Below are 27,768 nucleotides of genomic sequence, written 5' to 3'. Positions count from 1 at the left end.
AAATATCCGTGTACATTACAATATGTTACAAATATAAGAACAATTGTTCAAGAATTTGAAAAAAATTGCGTATTTTTTAAGATGTATGAGTATTTCAAAAGGTAAAAAAAAGCAGAAAATAAAAAAGTGAAACAAAGAATTAAAAAAAAGAACAGAGGAAAAACATAAGAAGTGTCTCCCCACAGTGGGTAGTGCATTGGATTGAGTAGGCTGTCTAGTTAGTGGGGCTTTGGGCCTTAAGTGCTGAACACAATGCAGCTTGGTTTATATGTTGGTAATCATGCAGTTTTTTGAGGGAGCGGCTATACATTGCCCGTTGCGATACCAAAGGAGGTCTCGCTTCAAGACCCCCCACCCGTCGCTACCATTGGTACGGCCCGAGTAGAACTCTGCAGGTTTGTTCATTCATTTCTTTTTTCGTCCATTATTTCGAAAGGAATATTTTAAAAAACATTTATTTCAAAAAATTAAAATTACTTCAAGTTTATCAAAAACAATAAAAAATAAAAAATTGGTAAATCGTGTAATTAATTTGTTAGTGTAGTTGTAAGAAAAAGTTGATAGCAATAACAAAATGTTCGTAGCATTTCTAATATGTTCACACGTTTCACAAAAATGTACTCTGTAAACAAATCTAGGACGTTTTAGGTCAGTAGTTAGTGACTAAAACATCTTACATTTGTTTACATTAGGAGTACATGACATTCCCCAAAAAATATTTATACAATTAAAAAATGCTCACGTAATTCAGAAAAATGTTTTGCACAATTAAAAAAATGCATGTTATATTTGAGGAAACTTTAAAGTGTTTCAAAAAATCACGGCAATTATAAAAATGATATACCAAATGTAAACAAATGGCTGCATAGTTCTAAAAAATGTTTCAACGTGTATTTTAAAAATTTCTAACCTGATTCATTTTTTTAATATGTATCTGAAAAAGTATTAATAATGTATTTTTTAAAAATTATATGTGCATAAAAATGTTTTATATGTATATACAAAAATGTCCAATGTGTATGGAAAGTAGACATCAAAACATAAATTTGAAAACAATTTTAATCATGTATTTAGAAAAAGTTAAACGTGTATATGTATACCAAAAATGTAAAATCAGTATGAAAACAGTAGACATGTGTTGAAAACGGGGGAAAGAAAGAATGAAAAAAAAAGCTGAAGAAAAAGAAAAAGAATTGGGAAAAAGAGAAACAGGAGAAAATTGAAGCAAACAGTGATACCGGTAAGAAAAAACACATAGAAAAAAACTTGAGCCAGATGCACTACAATACTGGGCCGGTCCTCTTCCTCGCACCCAGAGGCGAAACCGAGTAGGCGAGAAATAGCCTAGCAGTTTCGTGGCATGTGAAAACGAACTACAAAGTACACACTGAATAACAGCTTATTTCCCATAGGAAATGAATTAGAAAAATTGTATTAACTAGAAATCTCAATTAGATTGGTCTAATGATCAGTTTCTGTGTAAAAGTGCCCACACGTAACACTTGGTGCCTCCATGGAAAAAAATATACCATATTTGTAAAGTATAATCATTGGTCAAAAACTTGTGGTAACAACCCTAAATTTTCATAATGACACAAAATACGACACGTATTTACGAACGGTGGACATATTTTCATAGTCATTTAAAAAAATACTATTAAGTCAATGATGTTGTCTATTAGTTTTGTATGCCACATAAGTTGAGCGGTTGCATATTTCGTAAATTATGTGCAACTTTAGTGCAAAGAGTATGTTCCCGGGCAATTAAAATTGGACACTTCCGCACTTCAAGTTGTACATAGTTGTTTGTGCAACTCAAAGCTTCATGAAATTTGATCGACTTTGAAATTATTACTTGTCATGTGACAAAGGGATAGGAAGTAACAAGCATGGCTTAGCAATGAAAATTAATGGTCTAAAGACATGGTTAAAATTATGCATTTTGTCACGTAAAATGTGTTGGTCCTCAGCTGAAATTTCTACTCAGAATTGTTGCTTACCAAAACAAAAACCACGGAGCTATTATTCATCATTTTGGAATCCCTTAGGTCTAAACAAAACTTATCATGTCACACAATTTTAAAATTCATAACACACATTAAGAAATTAAATAAAGAAAATTAGGCACCGGATAGTGGCTAATTCAGGTTGAACTTCAAGTTTGACATTGACAACAAAATTTTCGGTTTCACTTTTTGAGCTTTGTCTCAAGTTTTGGCTAGAAAATTTATAACGTTAATTATAGAATCGTATTGCATCTATAACCTTTTTTTTGTTTTCAGAAATTCTAAAGATGTCAATAAGTAGCAGTTACATCGGGGACAACAAGCCTTGGTGAAACCGATACTTCAAATCCCATGTGCTCATGAGTTCGTTAGGAAAAGGTAGTTGAGTGGTTGCATTCAACTCTGAGTTAGCAATCCCCAAAATTAAATGTGTTAAAATTCACCTAACCTTCATTTTAGAGGGGAGGAATGGTGATCATGCCTCTGATAGGGACATTCGTTGATAATTTGGAATATGGTATGTCGTCCCATGAAGCTTGGAGGCCTCAGAGTACTTGACTTGGAGCCTTCTGGACATGTGCTCCGCCTACGATGGCCAAGTGGACTAGCCCTGATCAGCCTTGGGTTAGTTTGGCTCTGGGATGAGAAAGACATGGTTCTTTTCAACACAACTAGTTAAATAACAGCCGTAGATAGCCGAAAGGTGACCTTCTGCTTTGACAAATGGATTGATGGGAGGGTGCCAAATGATTTCACCCCCTAAATTTTCTCTCTCGCCAAGTGTAAGGGAAGAAGGATTAAAAAGGAGCTTCAAGGACATAACCATATATTTCCCTTAAAAAAATATACCATCTGTGTGTAAATATGTGAATCGTTGCACTTTGGTCTTTAATACATGATTTCCACCTTGATCCTTTGTCATCGGACTCTATCGCATGGATGAGTCATATCCGGAATCTACTCTTCATCGGCGGCCTATGAGTTGCAATATGTGGGCGCTGAGACCCCTTTTGAGGGAGACAAACTTTGCAAATGAAACTGAAGGAAATATGCCCTAGAGACAATAATAAAGTTGTTATTTTATATTTCCTTATATCATGATAAATGTTTATTATTCATGCTAGAATTGTATTAACCCGAAACTTGATACATGTGTGGATACATAGACAAAACACCGTGTCACTAGTAAGCCTCTACTAGACTAGCTCGTTTTTCAAAGATGGTTAAGTTTCCTAACCATAGACATGTGTTTTCATTTGATGAACGGGATCAAATCATTAGGACAATGATCTGATGGACAAGACCCATCCGTTAGCTTAGCATTATGATCGTTCAGTTTTATTGCTATTGCTTTCTTCATGTCAAATACATATTCCTTTGACTATGAGATTATGAAACTCCCGGATACCGGAGGAATACCTTGCGTGCTATCAAACGTCACAACGTAACTGGGTGATTATAAAGATGCTCTATAGGTATCTCTGAAGGTGTTTGTTGGGTTGGCATAGATCGAGATTAGGATTTGTCACTCCGAGTATCGGGGAGGTATCTCTGGGCCCTCTCTGTAATGCACATCATAATAAGCCTTGCAAGCAATGTAACTAATGAGTTAGTTGCGGGATGATGCATTACGGAATGAGTAAAGAGACTTGCTGGTAACGGGATTGAATTAGGTATGAAGATACCGACGATCGAATCTCGGGTAAGTAACATACCGATGCCAAAGGGAATAACGTATGTTGTCATTACGGTACGACCGATAAAGATCTTCGTAGAATATGTGGGAACCAATATGAGCATCCAGGTTCCGCTATTGGTTATTGACCGGAGAAGTGTCTCGGTCATGTCTACATAGTTCTCGAACCCGTAGGGTCCGCACGCTTAACATTCGATGATGATTTTGTATTATATGAGTTATGTGATTTGGTGACCGAATGTTGTTCGGAGTCCCGGATGAGATCAAGGACATGACGAGGATTCTCGAAATGGTCGAGAGGTAAAGATTCATATATAGGACGATAGTATTCGGACACCGGAAGTGTTCTGGGGGTACCGGGTACGTATCGGGTCACCGGAAGGGGTTCCGGGCAACCCCCGGGAAGCTATATGGGCCTAATGGGCCAAGAGGGGACACACCAGCCACAAAGGGGCTGGTGCACCCCCCATATGGGCTGGCCAAATTGGAGAAGGAAAGGGGAAGAAGGAAAGGAAAAATAGGATTAGGATTCCCCCTTCCCCCTCTTCCCTTCCTACTCTGAATAGGAATAGGAAAGGGGGAGGCCGAATTGAGAGGACCCCAAGTAGGATTCCTCCTACTTGGGGCACCCGCTTGGCTGCCTCTCCTCCCCTCCAACCTATATATATGAGGGGGGCACCGCTAGAACACACAACAAACATTGTTAGCCGTGTGTGGCGCCCCCCTCCACAGTTTACGCCTCCGGTCATATTGTCGTAGTGCTTAGGTGAAGCCCTGCACGGATCACTTCACCATCACCGTCACCACGCCGTCGTGCTGACGAAACTCTCCCTCGACACTTTGCTGGATCAAGAGTTCGAGGGACGTCATCGAGCTGAACGTGTGCAGAACTCGGAGGTGCCGTACGTTCGGTACTTGATCGGTTGAATCGAGAAGATGTTCGAATACATCAACCGTGTTAAGTAAACACTTCCGCTTTCGGTCTATGAGGGTACGTGGACACACTCTCCCCCTCTCGTTGCTATGCATCTCCTAGATAGATCTTGCATGATCATAGGATTTTTTTTGAAATTGCATGCTATGTTTCCCAACAGTGGCATCAGAGCTAGGTCTACGCGTAGACGATATGCACGAGTAGAACACAAAGAGTTGTGGGCGATCATAGTCATACTGCTTACCACCAATGTCTTATTTTGATTCGGCGGTATTGTTGGATGAAGCAGCCCGGACCAACCTTACATGAACATGTTCATGAGATCGGTTCCACCGACAAACATACAACTTGTTTTGCATAAAGGTGGCTGGCGGGTGTCTGTTTCTCCAACTTTAGTTGAATCGAATTTGACTACGGCCGGTCCTTGTTGATGGTTAAAACAACAAACTTGACGAAACATCGTTGTGGTTTTGATGCGTAGGTAAGAACGGTTCTTACTAGAAGCCCGTAGCAGCCACGTAAAACTTGCAACAACCACTACAAAAAAAATACACTTCCGTGATGATACGTGTTTGTCACAGTAGGTCGCGTTTTTTGTCATGCATGTACATCCATGACGATTTTATGACAGAATCAAGATAGTCATACCTGTGCTGTCGTAGAAGTGTTCCATGACATTACCAAAATTATCATCACGGAAGTGCCCACTTCCATGACGATAAATCACGCGTCACAGAAGTGCTTTCGTCAAGGGTGACCGACACGTGGCATCCACCGTAACGGAATGCCGTTAAGCTATCGGGTCGGGTTTTGGATCCGATAACCCGTTAACAGCCCCGACCAATGGGAAATTTCCACGTGTAAAATTCTTATTGGTCGGACGAAACACGTGTCAGCTCGTCAGTGGGTTAGATAGGCGCCTATGATATGTCGACACGTGCCACGGCCCACCACTGGCCCATTTAGCTTACAAAGCCGGCCCGTTTGACTTGGTCAAAAGTTAACGGGCTGGCCCATGAAAAGCCTGTTAACGGTCTCTTCAAAAATAGCCCATTTTACGGCCCGTTAACTCACGGCCCGTTAGGCCCTAAAGGAAATCGGCCCAATAACGTCATGTGGGCCGTCGAATATAACACCAGCCCATTTCACTTTCGGCCCATGTATGGCCCACGACGTCTTTCGGCCCATATGAGGCCTTCGTATCTTTCGGCCCTTTACAGGCCCACGGCGACTCTAGCCCATAATGAAGAGTAATTTTCTTTATACCCGTTAACGGCCCGTGATTTACATGGGCCGTTTCCAGCCCGTGTTAGCTTTCGGCCTATTGACGACCCATACGTTCTTGGGCTCCTTTTCGGCCCTCGATTACTTCCGGCCCGTTACTGGCCTGTTTGTGACGCCCCCGATTTGACCGTACACTAATCATGCACGCAAATGTGTACGATCAAGATCAGGGACTCACAGGAAGATATCACAACACAACTCTACAACATAAATAAGTCATACAAGCATCATAATACAAGCCAGGGGCCTCGAGGGCTCGAATACAAGTGCTCGATCATAGACGAGTCAGCGGAAGCAACAATATCTGAGTACAGACATAAGTTAAACAAGTTTGCCTTAAGAAGGCTAGCACAAAAGTAGCAACCATCGAAAAGGCAAGGCCTCCTGCCTAGGACCTCCTAACTACTCCTCGAAGCCGAACTCCACGTAGAATCATCCTCGGGGTCTCTAGCTCCTGGACTCCAGCATCTGGTTGCGGCAACCAGGTAGAAAGGAAAGGGGGAAAAGAAGAAGGAAAGCAACCGTGAGTACTCATCCAAAGTACTCGCAAGCAAGGAGCTGCACTACATATGCATGGGTATATGTGTAAAGGGGCATATCAGTGGACTGAACTGCAGAATGCCAGAATAAGAGGGGGATAGCTAGTCCTGTCGAAGACTACGCTTCTGGCCATCTCCATCTTGCAGCATGTAGAAGAGAGTAGATTGAAGTCCTCCAAGTAGCGTCGCATAGCATAATCCTACCCGGCGATCCCCTCCTCGTCACCCTGTTAGAAAGCGATCACCGGGTTATATCTGGCACTTGGAAGGGTGTGTTTTATTAAGTATCCAGTTCTAGTTGTCATAAGGTCAAGGTACAACTCCGGGTCGTCCTTTTACCGAGGGACACGGCTATTCGAATAGATAAACTTCCCTGCAGGGGTGCACCACATAACCCAACACGCTCGATCCCATTTTTCCGGACACACTTTCCTGGGTCATGCCCGGCCTCGTAAGATCAACACGTCGCAGCCCCACCTAGGCTCAACAGAGAGGTCAACACGCCGGTCTAAATCCTATGCGCGCAGGGGTCTGGGCCCATCGCCCATTGCACACCTGCATGTTGCGTACGCGGCCGGAAGCAGACCTAGCCTAGCAGGCGTTCCAGTCCAATCCGGCGCGCGCCACTCCGTCGCTGACGTCAAGAAGAGCTTCGGTTGATACCACGACGCCGGGATACCCATAACTACTCCCGCGTAGATGGTTAGTGCGTATAGACCAAATGGCCAGACTCAGATCAAATACCCAGAACTCATTAAGCGTGTTATTTGAAGTAACCGCGGACGCCGACCAGGGCCAGGCCCACCTCTCTCCTGGGTGGTCTCAACCTGCCCTGTCGCTCCACCACAAAGTAACAGTCGGGGGCCGTCAGGAACCCAGGCCCACCTCTACCGGGAAGGAGCCACCTGTCCTTTCAGCCCCCTCATCAAAATCACTTGCGGGTACTCAACGAGCCGACCCGACTTTAGTCACCACATGTGTCATGTATATAAAGTATATAGTATATACCCGTGATCACCTCCCAAAGTGATCACGGCCCAGTAGTATAGCATGGCAGACAGACAAGAGTGTAGGGCCACTGATGGAACACTAGCATCCTATACTAAGCAGTATGATAGCAGGTAAGGGTAACAACTGTAGCAACAATGACAGGCTATGCATCAGGATAGGATTAACAGAAAGCAGTAACATGCTACACTACTCTAATGCAAGCAGTATAGAGAAGAATAGGCGATATCTGGTGATCAAGGGGGGGGGGCTTGCCTGATTTCTCTGGCAAGTAGGAGGGATCGTCAACTCCGTAGTCGAACTGGGCAGCAGCAGCGTCAGTCTCGTAGTCTACTGGAGAGAAGAGGGGGAAGAAACAGTAAATACAATGCAAACATAAGCATGATGATGCGTGACATGACAATGAGTGGTGCTAGGTGTGCCCTAACGCGGCAGTAGGTGGTACCAGCGAAGGGGGGAACATCCGGGAAAGTATTCCCGATGTTTCGCGTTTTCGGACAGTCGGACCGGAGGGGGAAAGTTCCATGTTCGCTATGCTAGGAACATGTGGCTGACAAACGGACTACGTATTCGGATTCGTCTCGTTGTTCTGAGCAACTTTCATGTACAAAGTTTTTCCATCTGAGCTACGGTTTATTTTATATTAAATTTTAAAGATTTAAATCATTTTTAGAATTTAATAAATTAATTTAATTGGAAATTTAATTAATGCATCAGCATGACGTCAGCAGTCAACGTTGACCGTTGACCTGGTCAACCTGACAGGTGGGTCCCACCTGTCAGGGGCTGTTAGCTAATTAACAGTAGTTAATTAGGTTAATTAATTATTAGGTTAATAAATCTTAATTAGTTAATATTAACAGGATTAATTAAGTTAATTAATTATCTTAATTAATTAATTTTATTATTTATTTATTTTAAATCATTATTTATTTATTTTTTTACTTTTATTCCTTTTTTTCTGGGGGTGGGCCCCATATGTCATAGGCAAGGGGGCCATAGCGGGTGTGGGCTACGGGCACAACCCGAACGGGCGACGGGCGCAGCCCGCCCGACAGGGCGCTGCGGCCAGCGGGTGAAGGGGGCCGGCGCAGGGCCCGGCGCCGGCGACAGTGGCCGGAGCGGGGCGTCGGGCGACCAGGACTCGCGTCGGCGCAGGCGAGCGCGAGGGGAGGTCGTGGGCGCGACGACTGGAGGCGTCGCGGTTGGGCGAGGCAAGCGGCCAGGCAGAGTGGGGCGCGCGCGGGCAGCATCGGCACTAGCAGCGGCGGCGCAGCAAGCAGGCTGCAGCGCGGGGAGCGGGGTGGGGGCCGGCGTGAGGCAGTAAGCCAGCGCGCGGGCGTGGCCAGTGTGGGGCGCACGAGGAAGCAGGAGGCACGGGCGCGTGGCGCGCGAACGCGCGCACTTCGGCGCGGCCAGGAGCAGGGTGCGGCGATGCGGTTGTGCACGGGCCGGCGGGAGAGCGTGCTCGGCCACAGGGGCTAACGGAGGAGAAGGGGGAGCTCACGGGGTGTTGTAGGGAACGGGGCAGTGGGGCCCGAGGAGGAGGTTGGAGACGTTGTTCCGGCGGGGAGGCAGACCATCATGGTAGCTCCGGGCGGCGGCGGGGTCCGGTGGGCGTCGGGGTCGACGCGGTTGTCGGGGGCGAGCGCCGTCCGGTGGGGAGGAGGATGGGGATGCGGCGCAGGACGTTGGGAGCCGCGAGGAGGAGGCCGGGGGTGGCGGTGCTCGGCGCCGGCGGGCGGCGGCCTCTAGGGAGCGGCGGCTCGGGTGTCGGTCGCCCGCTCCACTGAGCGTGCGCGCGTGTGGCGGCGCGGGTGAGGGGAACGATGGGGGAATCAAGTGGAGTGGGGGGTAGGTGGAGTTAGGGTTCGGGGGGGATAGGCCATATAGGCCGTGACTAGGCTAGCTGGTTGGTTAACTAGCTGGGCCGGTTGGCCCAATGTGGGGGGGAGCCTTTCATTTTATTTTTGTTTTATTATTTTATTTATTTCACCTTTTCTGTTTTAGTTTTGTTTCCTATTACTTCTTTTTTTGTTTTAGTAAAATATACACTTATCATCTCAATTAGTATCTCAACTTAGTCCATAGCCACAAAAAGTGTAGTCCTCATATAAATTAGTTTGACATTTTATTAATTAAAAAAAGGTATTTAAATAATTGTTTTCTGGTGTTTTAATCATCTTAAGGTATTTAAACATTTTATAAAGGTGTGGTTTCTCTACCATAATTACCTATGTAATAGTTGATTCACTCCGAACATTTTAGTTTTAATATTTGAAAACTTTTATGTTTGCCTGATTTTGAATTTGAATTTTGAACCGGTTTTTTGAACTAACGAGAGATTAGTAACAGTAACCGAGGTGATGTGGCATCATTAGCGTGGGATCACTGTAGCCTAATTATCCGGGCGTTACACTGTTCCTCTAATGGGCCAAATTCGGCCCATGGCAAGAGTCGGCCCGTTACTGGCCTGTTCCCCTAATGGGCCAAATTCGGCCCATGGCAAGAGTCAGCCCGTTACTGGCCTGTTACCCTAATGGGCCAAATTCGGCCCATGGCAAGAGTCGGCCCGTTTCTGGCCTGTTAACCCGTTGCGCCATTTCCAGCCCGTCCTATATTCTGCCCCATTAACGACCCGTTATGCCTGTGACAGAATTAAGCCTTTGCTGTCCTACGGCCTGTTAACGGCCTGTTACCATGCTGGGCCGATACCAATTACGCCTGATTATGACCCATGTAGACCCATTTATCCGACGGCCCGAGGCCCACCGATTACAGGCCCATTTATCGACGGCCCGTAGGAGACCCATGGATCCTACGGCCTGTATATGGCCCATGGTAGTTGCGGCCACTAGCAAACCAGGGAAAAAGAAGACTAGGAAATAAATAAGGCCGAAACTAACGCTAGGCTATTAAGGCGATTGCACAGATTGCATCCACTCGGCATCAAAGGTCGCCACCAGTGCAAATATAGGGAACACCCTACACTATACAAAAATGGCTTGCTGTTTTCTTCAGCCGGTGGCTGCACGTTAAGAATAAATTTTGTATCGCACCAAAACAAATTACAACTATATAACAAAAGGAAGGTTGGCATAAAACTTAACAGTCTAGCAGATAAATGCACCACCAGAAGTTCAGAAGCTCAGTTCATTTGACCTGACTGTTACGTTTTCATGCTGTATTGTCCGATGGAGCACCATAACCCTCGCCTTCATTTCCCCTAGGCTCCTGAACAACATAGCAAATGTCTGATAGTCTGGTTTCAAAACCATGCATATCTTGACGACATTGAGCAATGTTTCTCCTTGTTTCACAAAGGGTCTCTGTTAGGGAATGGACTTGTGTCTGGAGCGCAGATACAACATTGCTTTGAGCTTGCATATCTTGATCATGAGGCAGTTTGGACGATATTGCCTTAACAACCAACCCAGTATTACGCAGGAACGTGCTTTTGGCACTGTTAGTGGACAGGTACTGACCCACTGCAGCAAGAGCTGACATTGCGGTTATAGTTGCCTCGCCACCTTCAGAAGGTGGTGGTTCCACCATTTTTTCCATAGCTTGCTGAAAAGTTGAGGTTTTACATTAGTAGTACCAGAACAGAAGATATTAAGGAGGCAGCAAAACCAAACAAAATAGCTTTGGTCTATATACAGAACTTATTCTGGTGAACCCATGTAAAATATTAGTTGTATTTTATTGCAAAGTACATAATAAAACCAGGTTCCAAACATATGACCATGTACCATCGCTAATGTATTGTCTATTTCTTCACATTGTATTGAGGGCTAAGGATAAAGAGACGAAGTTTATAATACGGTAAGCATAGTATGACATCATTCATATCACAAAACAACTGAGAACAGACAAACAGGCAATTGTAATGTTGTGTGGGCAAGTCCAGCACGGAACTAGATTACGGGTCAAGATCAAAGGAACATCACTCCTCTCTTTTAAACCTTGTAAGGTGCAATGATACGCTAAGACAATTGTGTATAAAATTGAAAAGAGTAATAGACATTGGCTGCAAACCATGCAGTTCAAGGCACAAGTCAGAGTAAGTAGTAGTTAAAAGGCATGAGGATTAAGGACTTACAACAGCGGCTTTGACTGGTGTAGTCATGTCCTTCTTCTTGCTGGTGTGACAGTCCTTGAAGATTTCCACATCATTTGGTTCAGGTACTTTTTGTCCTTGCGGGCTTTCCTCTGCATTTCGAACAAGTCAATATAGATCTGATAATATGGTACAGCGAAAAGAGTGAAACAACAGCTAATTACAACAGCCTCACAGTGTGCAATATAGCTACGAGATCCTGTCGTCTGTTGGAATTTCACTTTCGTACGGTTGGCCTTGTTCTTTGAACAGTTCACCTACAAGAAGATAGATTTGTGTGGCACATGCGTAAATAGGACTTCAACATGTGATCTGATCACATATATATAATGTACCTAATACTTCGGATCAGACCAGTGTTTAACAAGGCCCCTCCAGTCTTCATCCGATATATTTTCCACTAGAGATGTTTGGGAAAGTTCACTGTTAGCCTTGCCTTCAAAGTGAGTTTTCCTCAAGTTATACCGATACTGCCGCAGAGCAGACTTGAAAACATGGGTGCAAGCTTGTCTGGTTGCATCACCTTGGCTATCCAACTTGAACCTCATATGTTTAAAATTATGGGAGTCTCATTATCAGCAACCTAGAAAGTATGGGACAGAGCAAGATGATATTACTAGTTTCCATACATAACCATACTTACAGATAAATGGTCGAGGAAGGTGTTGAACTGGGTTTCGTCTTTGTCATTCCTGTACTGAATCCATGTTGGGAGGATACGTACATGACACCTAACGGCAAACGTTGCCTCTGATACTAACTTGGCTGACTCTGTAGCATCACTTGGCCTTTTTAAACCTGCCTCAAAACGGATCTCCATTCTTCCTCCTCTAGATTTAGTTAACCTATCGAGCATTATCCCTGATGTTTGTTTCCTCTTGGGCCTAGGTGCTAGTCCAACAACGAACATAGGAAGTGTTAGTGTACATCAAACTGTGAGACTACATATAAAGAAGCATGCAACTGTAACTTGACTCCAGCAACTACCTTCTTGCTGTCGAAGCTCACAAGGTTCATCTGATATTGCCAACTCGTCTTGTGTCAAGAGTGCTTGGGAAGTAGTGTTAGGTGGCAAGGGAGCTTGGGAACGTGCTACTAGCTCAGTTGACGCACGAGTAAGTCGTGCAGCTGGTAGTACTGTGGTAGGTGTTGCAAGAACTAGGGCTGTCTCTGCTTGTTTGGTGGCAGCTATTTGTTTCTGTTTGGCTTGTTTTGCAACTCGTGTAGCATGGGATGCCGTGTTTGTAGAATTTTCCGCTGGACTTTGACCTTCTATTGCACCATCAGTACCAGCAGAATCTGCAGGATTCATCCGCTTCTCATTCCCTGCCATTCTGTGTTTCTTCCTCTTCTGTGCCATGTTAAGTCAAGCTGACAAGAAAAACGAATAACAATTTAGTTCTTCAGAACAAATTGATGCGTGATGCAGACGAACTGAACTTTGATGTTAGACAACCACATGATAGGACGATGTAATATGTATGAAAAACAGGACGGAAGAGATAACCAGAACTATGATGTGTAAACTAAGAAGAAGACATTTCACCAAATTAGAAGCAATGCAATGGAAGGTAGACACCATATGAAAGATGCTACAAATATCGCTCTGCCAAGTTAACAGTGTCTCATCATAAATGGCGTTTAAACAAATGTGAAGCAGTACAAGAAATAAATCATATGCAAGATGCAAACAACATCACACTACCATGTTAGAGGTCTCTCGTCATTAGTGCCATTGCATATTCACAGCATTGCATATTCACAGCTTATGATGTGTAAACTAAGGAGAAGGCATTTCAACAAATTAGAAGCAATGAAAGCTAGACACCATATAAAAGATGCAACGAATATCACTCTACCAAGTTAAAACTGTCTCGTCATAAGTGCCATTTAAACAAATTAGTAGTACAAGCTAAAAAAGAATGTGAGATGTAACCTATATCACACTCCGAAGTCAAACGTGTCTTATGATAAGTGATTGTTGCAGGTTACACAACAGTAGTAATTTGATGTAAGAACATGGTGTGATAGACAGATATTGTATGTTCTAGAAACAGGAACACGTGTCTTATTCAAGTATAATGTGTAAAGTAAGCAGATGGAATTCAACAAACTTAGAAGCAATACAAGCTAGATATCACACATAACATGCAACCACATATAACAGTGCCAAGTTAGAGGGAGCATCGGTGATGCTGCACTAGGGGAGACGTGCTCATCATAAACACAGCTTTGTTGAGTGTCTATGCATGTGTTGTCTTGGAAATCATCTTGGGGGTGTGGAGGAGTAGAAACTGTAGAGGCCCTCCGTTCGGAAGGAGCACCTTTATCCGCTGCCTTGCTAACTTCCTTCCGCTTTATTGATTTTGAATTGTCAAGTAAAACCGACAAGAAAAAGCAATAAAATTCTCTCTTCAGAACTCATTCATGCATGATACTGACAATCGCTACTTTGATGTAAGGCAAACACATGATACCAGGATGGAATATGTACGAAAAACAGGACGGCATGGCATGTTCACAACTGTTTGTGTAAACTAAGCAGAAACCATTCCAGCAAATAAGAAGCAATGCAAGCTAGACACCACATGAAAGATGCAACCAATATGACTCTGCCAAGTTAAAAGCGTCCCATCATAAATGGAGTTTCAACAAATTAGAAGCAGCGCATGCTATAAATCATATGAAAGATGCAACTAATATCGCACTTCATATACTAAAGGTGTCTCGTCATGTTGATTGATGCGGGATACAAAAAAAACAATAGTTTTATGTAAGGACATGCTTAATAGACAGATGTACTATGTACTAAATACAGGAAGGCATGTCACATTAACAGGTATAATGTATAAGCTAAGCAGACTAGCACATGCAGTTTAACCAGATTGGAAGAATTACAATCTAGACACCATATGCAACATGCAACCACATATCACGCTGCCAAGTTAGAGCAAGCACCTGCGATGCTAGTGTAGGGGAAATGCTGTAATCAACTATAGAGCTACGTTCACTATCTTCATCTAGCATTTCTGTTTCTTGAGAATCATGTCGGGAGGCTGACGCTGCATTCTTTAAATGAGGAGTAGTCCCCTTGCCTGCCTGCCTCGTCATAAGTGATTGATGAGGGGTACACAAGAACATTAGTTTGATGTAAGAACATGGTTAATACACAGATGTACTAGTATGTACCAAAAACAGAAAGGCATGTCATATTCAAAGGTATAATGTGTAAGCTAAGCAGATGCAATTTAACCAAATTGGAAGCAATACAAGCTAGACATCCGGCTGGAGTGGTGAGCATGATCATCTAGGACCTGAGAGCCTGGTGGGAGACGGGCTGCTTCGCCACCATCGCAGCTTTTTAGTTGGCTTCCAGGTGATGCCTATCTTTGCTGGGCTTGTCACTGGCTCGGCCAGTGCCCTGACTAGCTATTTGTCTTCTGGTGCTCACGGGATGGTGGTTCATGTAAAAAAAATATCTTTCCTTATCTTACCGACTTCGGCCTTTCGAATACAAGCTAGACACCATATGGAACATGCAACCACATATGACACCGCGAAGTTAAAGCAAGCACCTGGGATGGTGGTTCATTGCGAGCGAGGTCATCAACTCCAGAGCTACGTTTACCGTCTCCATCTGCTGACACTGCACCCTTTATAGCGCTGTAACGTGTCTTGCCTACCCGCACACGAAGCTGGAGCGACTTCTCTATTTTCTTTTTGGCTTCTCTCCTGGCAGCAGAGTCTGAAATACCCTTGCATAAAAACACAATAGTGAGAGTAAGGGTGAAGTGTGTGCAGAACTAGTGACTGTAAAAGTAGCAGATAGCAGGTGGCTGAAAAATAAATGATAGGAGACATATGATAGCTCTACAACATTGCATGGCAAACAAAATTAGATTCTACTCCGTATGATTTTGTAATATATGAGCACAGGAAATGCAGGTACTCCTCCAGCACACCACCACATGTGGTCATATCTAAGATAACAGTCGACTGAAAATAAATAGGTCAGTCGATTTTTTAATGAACCGTCCGATCTATAAGGAACGGGTAGATGGCCTTCATCTACCTCCCGCCAGTCACTGTTGACGATCTTTCTCGAACCGCCAGCGACCACCGGCCCAGACCCCTGCCTCCGCCGCCCTGCCCTCCCATCGACCTCACACCACCGCCGTGCTTGGCAGCGCCCCCAGGCCACCCCTTTAATCCCGGCCGACCTCCAGATTGGGCGCCAGTAGCTCTAGGCCGCACATGCCCCTAAGATAAACACCAAGGCGCTGCTTCCCCGGCGTAATAGGCGTACTAGCGCCTGTTACGCCAGGGAATGCTTCCGTTAATTGGGAATCAACTGGCCAGAAATTGAAATTCAGGGGGGCGACGGACCTTTAGCTAAGGTGAAATAGTATATGAGGAGAAACCTTGTGCATCGCGAGTTACTAGGAACATCTAGTATCAAGAAGTAGCGGTCAACTAGTGTCTTCTGTGGGATGAATACCGTGCAAGCAGCGACGTAAGATTTGCACGAATAAGGGAAGAGGAGTACCTTTTTCGGTTGCCGGTGTGGTCACCTCCACATGTCGCGCCGATCTTCTTCTTTTTACCAGGGAAATCGATGTTCTGGAGGGTGCAGGCTTGGACGAACCCATGGCCAAATTGTTGACTGTGTTGCCATGGCCGTATGTCGGCGGAGGGGAAGCAGATCCGAGACGGCGAAGGACGGCGTAGCAGGAATAGCTCCGGTGCGGTGGAGGGTGGCGAAGTTGGAGCGGCAGCGGTGAGGCGCGGGACGACATGGTTGAACTGGCTCGGGTACGGACGGCTCGGCCTCGGCTTCAATTACTAGCCGTGGAGGGCGTTGCGGTCGAGGTTGCGGTGGACGACGACGTCGGGGTATCGGCTTCGGCGTGATGGAGGAGGGCGGCAGTTGATGGGTGGGATGGGATGGCGGACGGAGGACGCCGGGGTTTCGCGGTTGGTGGAGAGGTAGTTTTGGCGCCCACGGAGTACGAATGGGGAATCGGACGGGTGGGGGGGGGAACCATGTTTCGGTCTGGGACGCGCTTGTTTTTGGATTTTTTGAACAGAAGATGGGACGCGCTTGTTTGAAATTTGGGGAAAGTACAAACTTTGCCCCCCTCTTAAATTTCGGACGTACTGCGGGTCGGGGGTAGGATGGTAATCCCAGGTGTCCCAAATAGTGGGCGGGAGCGATTTCGGCCGCGCGCATGTGTGCTTAGGTGGCCATTGTGTATGAATGTTTTTCGGATGCGGTTGCGTGGCGTCTAGATGAAGCTACAAACCTACCCCGGTTTAGACCTTTGGACGTCGGGCCGGTAGGTTTCACGGGTCGGAGTTATTAGAAAAGTAATTTCCTTGTACTACCAAACATTGGTCTCACGCGGTTTCGGGTGAGTAGAGGCTCTTTTGGCGCTTCGTTCGAAATTTTGAAACACAAGCATTCACGTTTAGTGTACTCTTGAACTCTTAGGATTGACGTAAATAGACAACGTTATATTTGACCTTGTATGTTTGAAAACCTCATTAAATTATCCGCTTCTTTTTGAAATTTTGACACTTGGAAATCCTATAACTACGATTATTTTGGAATGGAGGAGCTAAATTTGAATCTATTTTGTACACGACTACATATGCTATTATGTACAAAATCAGAGCAAAGATTGGTGCCCCCATAATTTAGGTATGGTTTACAAATGCCATGATATCAAATTCAAATAATTGAATGGACTTCATGTTGAATTCGATTTTTTTAAACCACCTTAAGTTGAATTCGAATGTATGCTAGTTCATAGGTAGCTATTTATAATGTCCATTGTGTAACTTTCGTATGTATAATGTGCTTTACACACACAACATGAGCTATACTCACGTTTATATTCGATTGCTAAAGCGATGCATTGTCTGGAGTTCAAACTACTAACTATGTGGATCAATTGTGTCGAATAATAACATAGACATGCTCAAATTCAATAGAATCTAGATGTCTGATGGATCAATGACCGCTCCTTACGCGAATTGCAAATATCATGATCCCATCCTAATATTTGGATACAATTTATATCTTTAATCAATGTGTAGAGCAGTCTTTTACGTGTAGTTTCACTCTCCATCGGTGGTCTCTCACACATGCTCACACACTCTCTCCCGAGGTGTCTTTCTCGCACACATGCTCTAGATATAACCCTCCCTCCCTCTTGTTGGGTAACGTAGTAATTTCAAAAAATTTCCTACGCACACGCAAGATCATGGTGATGCATAGCAACGAGAGGGGAGAGTGTTGTCCACGTACCCTCGTAGACCGACAGCGGAAGCGTTATCACAACGCGGTTGATGTAGTCGTACGTCTTCACGATCCGACCGATCAAGTACCGAACGCACGACACCTCCGAAGTTCTACACACGTTCAGCTCGATGACGTCCCTCGAACTCCGATCCAGCCGAGTGTTGAGGGAGAGTTTCGTCAGCACGACGGCGTGGTGACGATGATGATGTTCCACCGACGCAGGGCTTCGCCTAAGCTCCACGACGGTATTATCGAGGTGTAATCTGGTGGAGGGGGGCACCGCACACGGCTAAAATATCGTATATCAAGTGTGTTTAGAGGTGCCCCCCTGCCCCCGTATATAAAGGAGCAAGGGGGAGGCCGGCTGCCTATGGGCGCGCCAAGGAGAGGGGGGGAGTCCTCCTCCTAGTAGGAGTAGGACTCCCCTTTCCTAGTCCTACTAGGAAAAGAAGGGGGGAAGGAAAGAGAGGGAGAGGGAGAGGGAAAGGGGGCTGCGCCCCCCTCTCCTAGTCCAACTAGGACTCCTCCTGGGAGGGGGCGCACCACCTCCTGGCTGCTGCCCTCTCTCTCCCCTCAAGGCCCACCAAGGCCCAATACTTCCCCGGGGGGTTCCGGTAACCCTCCGGCACTCCGGTTTAATCCGAAACTTCTCCGGAACACTTCCGGTGTCCGAATATAGTCGTCCAATATATCAATCTTTACGTCTCGACCATTTCGAGACTCCTCGTCATGTCCGTGATCACATCCGGGACTCCGAACAACCTTCGGTACATCAAAACATATAAACTCATAATAAAACTGTCATCGTAACTTTAAGCGTGCGGACCCTTTGGGTTCGAGAACTATGTAGACATGACCGAGACACCTCTCCGGTCAATAACCAATAGCGGGACCTGGATGCCCATATTGGTTCCCACATATTCTACGAAGATCTTTATCGGTCAGACAGCATAACAACATACGTTGTTCCCTTTGTCATCGGTATGTTACTTGCCCGAGATTCGATCGTCGGTATCTCGATACCTAGTTCAATCTCGTTACCGGCAAGTCTCTTTACTCGTTCCGTAATACATCATCCCGCAACTAACTCATTAGTCACAATGCTTGCAAGGCTTATAGTGATGTGCATTACCGAGTGGGCCCAGAGATACCTCTCCGACAATCGGAGTGACAAATCCTAATCTCGAAATACGCCAACCCAACAAGTACCTTTGGAGACACCTGTAGAGCACCTTTATAATCACCCAGTTACGTTGTGACGTTTGGTAGCACACAAAGTGTTCCTCCGGTAAACGGGAGTTGCATAATCTCATAGTCATAGGAACATGTATAAGTCATGAAGAAAGCAATAGCAACATACTAAACGATCGGGTGCTAAGCTAACGTAATGGGTCATGTCAATCACGTCATTCTCCTAATGAGGTGATCCCTTTAATCAAATGACAACTCATGTCTATGGCTAGGAAACACAACCATCTTTGATTAACGAGCTAGTCAAGCAGAGGCATACTAGTGACACTCTGTTTGTCTATGTATTCACACATGTATTATGTTTCGGGTTAATACAATTCTAGCATGAATAATAAACATTTATCATGATATAAGGAAATATATAATACTTTATTATTGCCTCTAGGGCATATTTCCTTCAGTCTCCCACTTGCACTAGAGTCAATAATCTAGATTACATAGTAATGATTCTTACACCCATGGAGTCTTGGTGCTGATCATGTTTTGCTTTTGGAAGAGGCTTAATCAACGGATCTGCTACATTCAGATCCGTATGTATCTTGCAAATTTCTATGTCTCCCACCTGGACTAAATCCCGGATGGAATTGAAGCGTCTTCTGATGTGCTTGGTTCTCTTGTGAAATCTGGATTCCTTTGCTAAGGCAATTGCACTAGTATTATCACAAAAGATTTTCATTGGTCCCGATGTACTAGGGATGACACCTAGATCGGATATGAACTCCTTCATCCAGACTCCTTCATTCGCTGCTTCCGAAGCAGCTATGTATTCCGCTTCACACGTAGATCCCGCCACGACACTTTGCTTGGAACTGCACCAACTGACAGCTCCACCATTCAATGTAAATACGTATCCGGTTTGCGATTTCGAATCGTCCGGATCAGTGTCAAAGCTTGCATCAACGTAACCCCTTACGATGAGCTCTTTGTCACCTCCATATATGAGAAACATATCCTTAGTCCTTTTCAGGTATTTCAGGATGTTCTTGACCGCTGTCCAGTGATCCACTCCTGGATTACTTTGGTACCTCCTTGCTAAACTTATAGCTAGGGACACATCAGGTATGGTACACAACATTGCATACATGATAGAGCCTATGGCTGAAGCATAGGGAACATCTTTCATTTTCTCTCTATCTTCTGCAGTGGTCGGGCATTGAGTCTTACTCAATCTCACACCTTGTAGTACAGGCAAGAACCCTTTCTTTGCTTGATCCATTTTGAACTTCTTCAAAACTTTGTCAAGGTATGTGCTTTGTGAAAGTCCAATTAAGCGTCTTGATCTATCTCTATAGATCTTAATGCCTAATATATATGCAGCTTCACCGAGGTCTTTCATTGAAAAACTCTTATTCAAGTATCCCTTTATGCTATCCAGAAATTCTATATCATTTCCAATCAGTAATATGTCATCCACATATAATATCAGAAATGCTATCGAGCTCCCACTCACTTTCTTGTAAATACAGGCTTCTCCAAAAGTCTGTATAAAACCAAATGCTTTGATCACACTATCAAAGCGTTTATTCCAACTCCGAGAGGCTTGCACCAGTCCATAAATTGATCGCTGGAGCTTGCACACTTTGTTAGCTCCCTTTGGATCGACAAAACCTTCCGGTTGCATCATATACAACTCTTCTTCCAGAAATCCATTCAGGAACGCAGTTTTGACATCCATTTGCCAAATTTCATAATCATAAAATGCGGCAATTGCTAACATGATTCGGACAGACTTAAGCATCGCTACGGGTGAGAAGGTCTCATCGTAGTCAATTCCTTGAACTTGTCGAAAACCTTTCGCAACAAGTCGAGCTTTATAGACAGTAACATTACCATCAGCGTCAGTCTTCTTCTTGAAGATCCATTTATTTTCAATGGCTTGCCGACCATCGGGCAAGTCAACCAAAGTCCATACTTTGTTCTCATACATGGATCCCATCTCGGATTTCATGGCTTCAAGCCATTTTGCGGAATCTGGGCTCACCATCGCTTCTTCATAGTTCGTAGGTTCGCCATGGTCTAGTAACATGACCTCCAGAACAGGATTACCGTACCACTCTGGTGCGGATCTTGATCTAGTTGACCTACGAAGTTCAGTAATAACTTGATCTGAAGTTTCATGATCATTATCATTAACTTCCTCACTACTTGGTGTAGGTGTCGCAGAAACTGATCTCTGTGATGATCCACTTTCCAATAAGGGAGCAGGTACAGTTACCTCATCAAGTTCTACTTTCCTCCCACTCACATCTTTCGAGAGAAACTCCTTCTCTAGAAAGGATCCATTTCTAGCAACAAATATCTTGCCTTCGGATCTGTGATAGAAGGTGTACCCAACGGTCTCCTTTGGGTATCCTATGAAGACACATTTCTCCGATTTAGGCTCGAGCTTATCAGGTTGAAGTTTCTTCACATAAGCATCGCAACCCCAAATTTTAAGATACGACAACTTTGGTTTCTTGCCAAACCATAGTTCAAAAGGCGTCGTCTTAACGGATTTTGATGGTGTCCTATTTAGAGTGAATGCAGCCGTCTCTAAAGCATAACCCCAAAACGATAGCGGTAAATCAGTAAGAGACATCATAGTTCGCACCATATCTAATAAAGTACGATTACGACGTTCAGACACACCATTTCGCTGTGGTGTTCCGGGTGGCGTGAGTTGCGAAACTATTCCGCATTGTTTCAAATGTAGACCAAACTCGTAACTCAAATATTCCCCTCCACGATCAGATCGTAGGAATTTTATTTTCTTGTTACGATGATTTTCAACTTCACTCTGAAATTCTTTGAACTTTTCAAATGTTTCAGACTTATGTTTCATTAAGTAGATATACCCATATCTGCTCAAATCATCTGTGAAGGTGAGAAAATAACGATATCCGCCACGAGCTTCAATATTCATCGGACCACATACATCTGTATGTATGATTTCCAACAAATCTGTTGCTCTCTCCACAGTTCCGGAGAACGGTGTTTTGGTCATCTTGCCCATAAGGCACGGTTCGCAAGTACCAAGTGATTCAAAATCAAGTGATTCCAAAATTCCATCAGTATGGAGTTTCTTCATGCGCTTTACACCGATATGACCCAAACGGCAGTGCCACAAATAAGTTGCACTGTCATTATTAACTCCGCATCTTTTGGCTTCAACATTATGAATATGTGTATCACTACTATCTAGATTCATTAAAAATAGACCACTCTTCAAGGGTGCATGACCATAAAAGATATTATTCATATAAATAGAACAACCATTATTCTCTGATTTAAATGAATAACCGTCTCGCATTAAACAAGATCCAGATATAATGTTCATGCTCAACGCTGGCACCAAATAACAATTATTTAGGTCTAAAACTAATCCCGAAGGTAGATGTAGAGGTAGCGTGCCGACGGCGATCACATCGACTTTGGAACCATTTCCCACGCGCATCGTCACCTCGTCCTTAGCCAAATTTCGCTTAATCCGTAGCCCCTGTTTCGAGTTGCAAATATTAGCAACAGAACCAGTATCAAATACCCAGGTGCTACTGCGAGTATTAGTAAGGTACACATCAATAACATGTATATCACATATACCTTTGTTAACCTTGCCATCCTTCTTATCCGCCAAATACTTGGGGCAGTTCCGCTTCCAGTGGCCAGTTTGCTTACAGTAGAAGCACTCAGTTTCAGGCTTAGGTCCAGACTTGGATTTCTTCTCCTGAACAGCAACTTGCTTGCTATTCTTCTTGAAGTTCCCTTTCTTCTTCCCTTTGCCCTTTTTCTTGAAACTAGTGGTTTTACTGACCATCAACACTTGATGCTCCTTTTTTGATTTCTACCTCCACTGCCTTTAGCATTGCGAAGAGCTCGGGAATCGTCTTATCCATCCCTTGCATGTTATAGTTCATCACGAAGCTCTTGTAGCTTGGTGGCAGTGATTGAAGAATTCTGTCAATGACGCAATCATCCGGAAGTTGAACTCCCAGTTGAATTAAGTGATTATTATACCCAGACATTCTGAGTATATGCTCACTGACAGAACTATTCTCTTCCATCTTGCAGCTATAGAACTTATTGGAGACTTCATATCTCTCAATCCGGGCATTTTCTTGAAATATTAACTTCAACTCCTGGAACATCTCATATGCTCCATGACGTTCAAAACGTCGTTGAAGTCCCGGTTCTAAGCCGTAAAGCATGGCACACTGAACTATTGAGTAGTCATCAGCTTTGCTTTGCCAGACGTTCATAACTTCTGGCGTAGCTCTTGCAGGAGGCCTGGCACCTAGCGGTGCTTCCAGGACGTAATTCTTCTGTGCAGCAATGAGGATAATCCTCAAGTTACGGACCCAGTCCGTGTAATTGCTACCATCATCTTTCAACTTAGCTTTCTCAAGGAACGCATTAAAATTCAACGGCACAACAGCACGGGCCATATATATACAATTAACATAGACAAGCAAGATACTATCAGGTACTAAGTTCATGATAAATTTAAGTTCAATTAATCATATTACTTAAGAACTCCCACTTAGATAGACATCTCTCTAATCATCTAAGTGATTACGTGATCCAAAGCAACTAAACCATGTCCGATTACCACGTGAGATGGAGTAGTTTCAATGGTGAACATCACTATGTTGATCATATGTACTATATGATTCACGCTCGACCTTTCGGTCTCTGTGTTCCGAGGCCATATCTGTACATATGCTAGGCTCGTCAAGTTTAACCTGAGTATTCCGCGTGTGCAACTGTTTTGCACCCGTTGTATTTGAACGTAGAGCCTATCACACCCGATTAACACGTGGTGTCTCAGCATGAAGAACTTTTGCAACGGTGCATACTCAGGAAGAACACTTTTATCTTGAAATTTTAGTGAGAGATCATCTTATAATGCTACCGTCAATCAAAGCAAGATAAGATGCATAAAGGATTAACATCACATGCAATCAATATAAGTGATATGATATGGCCATCATCATCTTGTGCTTGTGATCTCCATCTCCGAAGCACCGTGCTTGTGATCTCCATCTCCGAAGCACCATCATGATCACCATCGTCACCGGCTCGACACCTTGATCTCCATCGTAGTATCGTTGTCGTCTCACCAACTTATTGCTTTTACGACTATCGCTACCGCTTAGAGATAAAGTAAAACTATTACATGGCGATTGCATCTCATACAAAAAAGCTACAACCATATGGCTCCTGCCAGTTGCCAATAACTCGGTTACAAAACATGATCATCTCATACAACACATTATATCACATCATGTCTTGACCATATCACATCACAACATGCCCTGCAAAAACAAGTTAGACGTCCTCTACTTTGTTGTTGCAAGTTTTACGTGGCTGCTACGGGCTTAGCAAGAACCGTTCTTACCTACGCATCAAAACCACAACGATAGTTTGTCAAGTTGGTGCTGTTTTAACCTTCGCAAGGACCGGGCGTAGCCACACTCGGTTCAACTAAAGTGAGAGAGACAGACACCCGCCAGTCACCTTTAAGCAACGAGTGCTCCGAACGGTGAAACCAGTCTCGCGTAAGCGTACGCGTAATGTCGGTCCGGGCCGCTTCATCTCACAATACCGCTGAACCAAAGTATGACATGCTGGTAAGCAGTATGACTTATATCGCCCACAACTCACTTGTGTTCTACTCGTGCATAGCATCAACGCATAAAACCAGGCTCGGATGCCACTGTTGGGTAACGTAGTAATTTCAAAAAATTTCCTACGCACACGCAAGATGATGGTGATGCATAGCAACGAGAGGGGAGAGTGTTGTCCACGTACCCTCGTAGACCGATAGCGGAACCGTTATCACAACGCGGTTGATGTAGTCGTACGTCTTCACGATCCGACCGATCAAGTACCGAACGCACGGCACCTCCGAAGTTCTACACACGTTCAGCTCGATGACGTCCCTCGTACTCCGATCCAGCCGAGTGTTGAGGGAGAGTTTCGTCAGCACGACGGCGTGGTGACGATGATGATGTTCCACCGACGCAGGGCTTCGCCTAAGCTCCGCGACGATATTATCGAGGTGTAATCTGGTGGAGGGGGGCACCGCACACGGCTAAAATATCGTATATCAAGTGTGTTTAGAGGTGCCCCCCTGCCCCCGTATATAAAGGAGCAAGGGGGAGGCCGGCTGCCTATGGGCGCGCCAAGGAGAGGGGGGAGTCCTCCTCCTAGTAGGAGTAGGACTCCCCTTTCCTAGTCCTACTAGGAAAAGAAGGGGGGAAGGAAAGAGAGGGAGAGGGAGAGGGAAAGGGGGCTGCGCCCCCCTCTCCTAGTCCAACTAGGACTCCTCCTGGGAGGGGGCGCACCACCTCCTGGCTGCTGCCCTCTCTCTCCCCTCAAGGCCCACTAAGGCCCAATACTTCCCCGGGGGGTTCCGGTAACCCTCCGGCACTCCGGTTTAATCCGAAACTTCTCCGGAACACTTCCGGTGTCCGAATATAGTCGTCCAATATATCAATCTTTACGTCTCGACCATTTCGAGACTCCTCGTCATGTCCGTGATCACATCCGAGACTCCGAACAACCTTCGGTACATCAAAACATATAAACTCATAATAAAACTGTCATCGTAACTTTAAGCGTGCGGACCCTTTGGGTTCGAGAACTATGTAGACATGACCGAGACACCTCTCCGGTCAATAACCAATAGCGGGACCTGGATGCCCATATTGGTTCCCACATATTCTACGAAGATCTTTATCGGTCAGACCGCATAACAACATACGTTGTTCCCTTTGTCATCGGTATGTTACTTGCCCGAGATTCGATCGTCGGTATCTCGATACCTAGTTCAATCTCGTTACCGGCAAGTCTCTTTACTCGTTCCGTAATACATCATCCCGCAACTAACTCATTAGTCACAATGCTTGCAAGGCTTATAGTGATGTGCATTACCGAGTGGGCCCAGAGATACCTCTCCGACAATCGGAGTGACAAATCCTAATCTCGAAATACGCCAACCCAACAAGTACCTTTGGAGACACCTGTAGAGCACCTTTATAATCACCCAGTTACGTTGTGATGTTTGGTAGCACACAAAGTTTTCCTCCGGTAAACGGGAGTTGCATAATCTCATAGTCATAGGAACATGTATAAGTCATGAAGAAAGCAATAGCAACATACTAAACGATCGGGTGCTAAGCTAACGTAATGGGTCATGTCAATCACGTCATTCTCCTAATGAGGTGATCCCTTTAATCAAATGACAACTCATGTCTATGGCTAGGAAACATAACCATCTTTGATTAATGAGCTAGTCAAGCAGAGGCATACTAGTGACACTCTGTTTGTCTATGTATTCACACATGTATTATGTTTCCGGTTAATACAATTCTAGCATGAATAATAAACATTTATCATGATATAAGGAAATATATAATACTTTATTATTGCCTCTAGGGCATATTTCCTTCACCTCTCGTAACCATTTACAACTGTTTTCACTAACCTTTATCACAAGCACTCTTCCTCTCGCAAACATACAGACACACAATCCTCATCGACCCTTTCTATATACATGGACCTGCCTACGTGTCTCATGTACGCACATTATCTTTATGTCCGTCTCTCACGCATTGTCTCACACCTCTCTTCCTAATCGACGAGTATGATTCTAGCAGAGCATTTTGTAGGATGCCCCTTAAAGTTAGGTTGGATGAATAGTAATATCAGAGATAAAGGGGTTACCTTAGTCCGAGAACCTAGGGTTACAAATCCTAGCCGGCTTTGTCAGTGGACATAGAGTCCTTCACAATTCTGCTATCTTTGTCTTGTACGACTAGTCATCCATGGGTCTTCCTAAATGCGTCACGGGCCGACCAATGTGGCGCAGGTCGGAACCGAACGAAGGGCCTCACCTCGACCCACCGGACCTCACGCGGTGACACACCCACTGCCCCCACGTCTCATTATCTTCTCACACCCACACATACCAACACAAACACCACACACACAGAAAATTTCTCCTGGTGCCTCTATTCCCTCCCCCCTTGCATATACACACTCAAGGGAATGGAATCTCTTGTCGCGACGTCATATTCGTCTCTCTCTCTCTAGACCACTCTCATTTCTCGTGCTATTTCTCACACCCCCCGTCGGCCCCTCTATCCATGCCTCTCTCGAATATGTAATACACACATACCTCTCTAGGCCCCGCCAAATGCATCAATTACACATTCACACATGTTACATCACGTACCCCATTGATCTAAAAAGCCCTCTCTTCACGTTTATTTCGCATACAACATTCCTTTTGAATAAAGTGTGGCCAAAAAATTATTTTAGAGTTTCTACATATATACAACATTACAAAGTTATATGGAGGAGTACGAATGCTAATTTGCATTGCATGGTGCCCACAATGATATTTATTCCGCACTGTGAATTTGTATATTTTTATACTATATACAAAGTTAGTCATAATAAAGAGAAACGAAGAGCATCTCTCTCTCCATCGCATACCCCCCCTGTACGCCCCTTTCACGTATGCACACAAAACTATCTCCAGGTCCTCTAAAAGTAAGCCCCCAGAAAATTCACGCATGTTTCATCTTTCTCTCGCGATATATGCAATGACGATCATTGTATTTGAAGCGAAAGCACGATACAT

General features: G+C 44.5%; 1 pseudogene; it reads right to left on the bottom strand.

Annotated features, from left to right (window-relative positions):
* The window catches only part of LOC109732181 (uncharacterized), a 151,283-nt pseudogene that overhangs the window by 11,277 nt on the left and 112,238 nt on the right, over positions 1-27,768 (bottom strand).

Source organism: Aegilops tauschii, chromosome 7 (assembly GCF_002575655.3).
Source record: "Aegilops tauschii subsp. strangulata cultivar AL8/78 chromosome 7, Aet v6.0, whole genome shotgun sequence".
Lineage (NCBI taxonomy): Eukaryota > Viridiplantae > Streptophyta > Magnoliopsida > Poales > Poaceae > Aegilops > Aegilops tauschii.
This window is presented reverse-complemented; position numbering and strand designations above follow the sequence as displayed.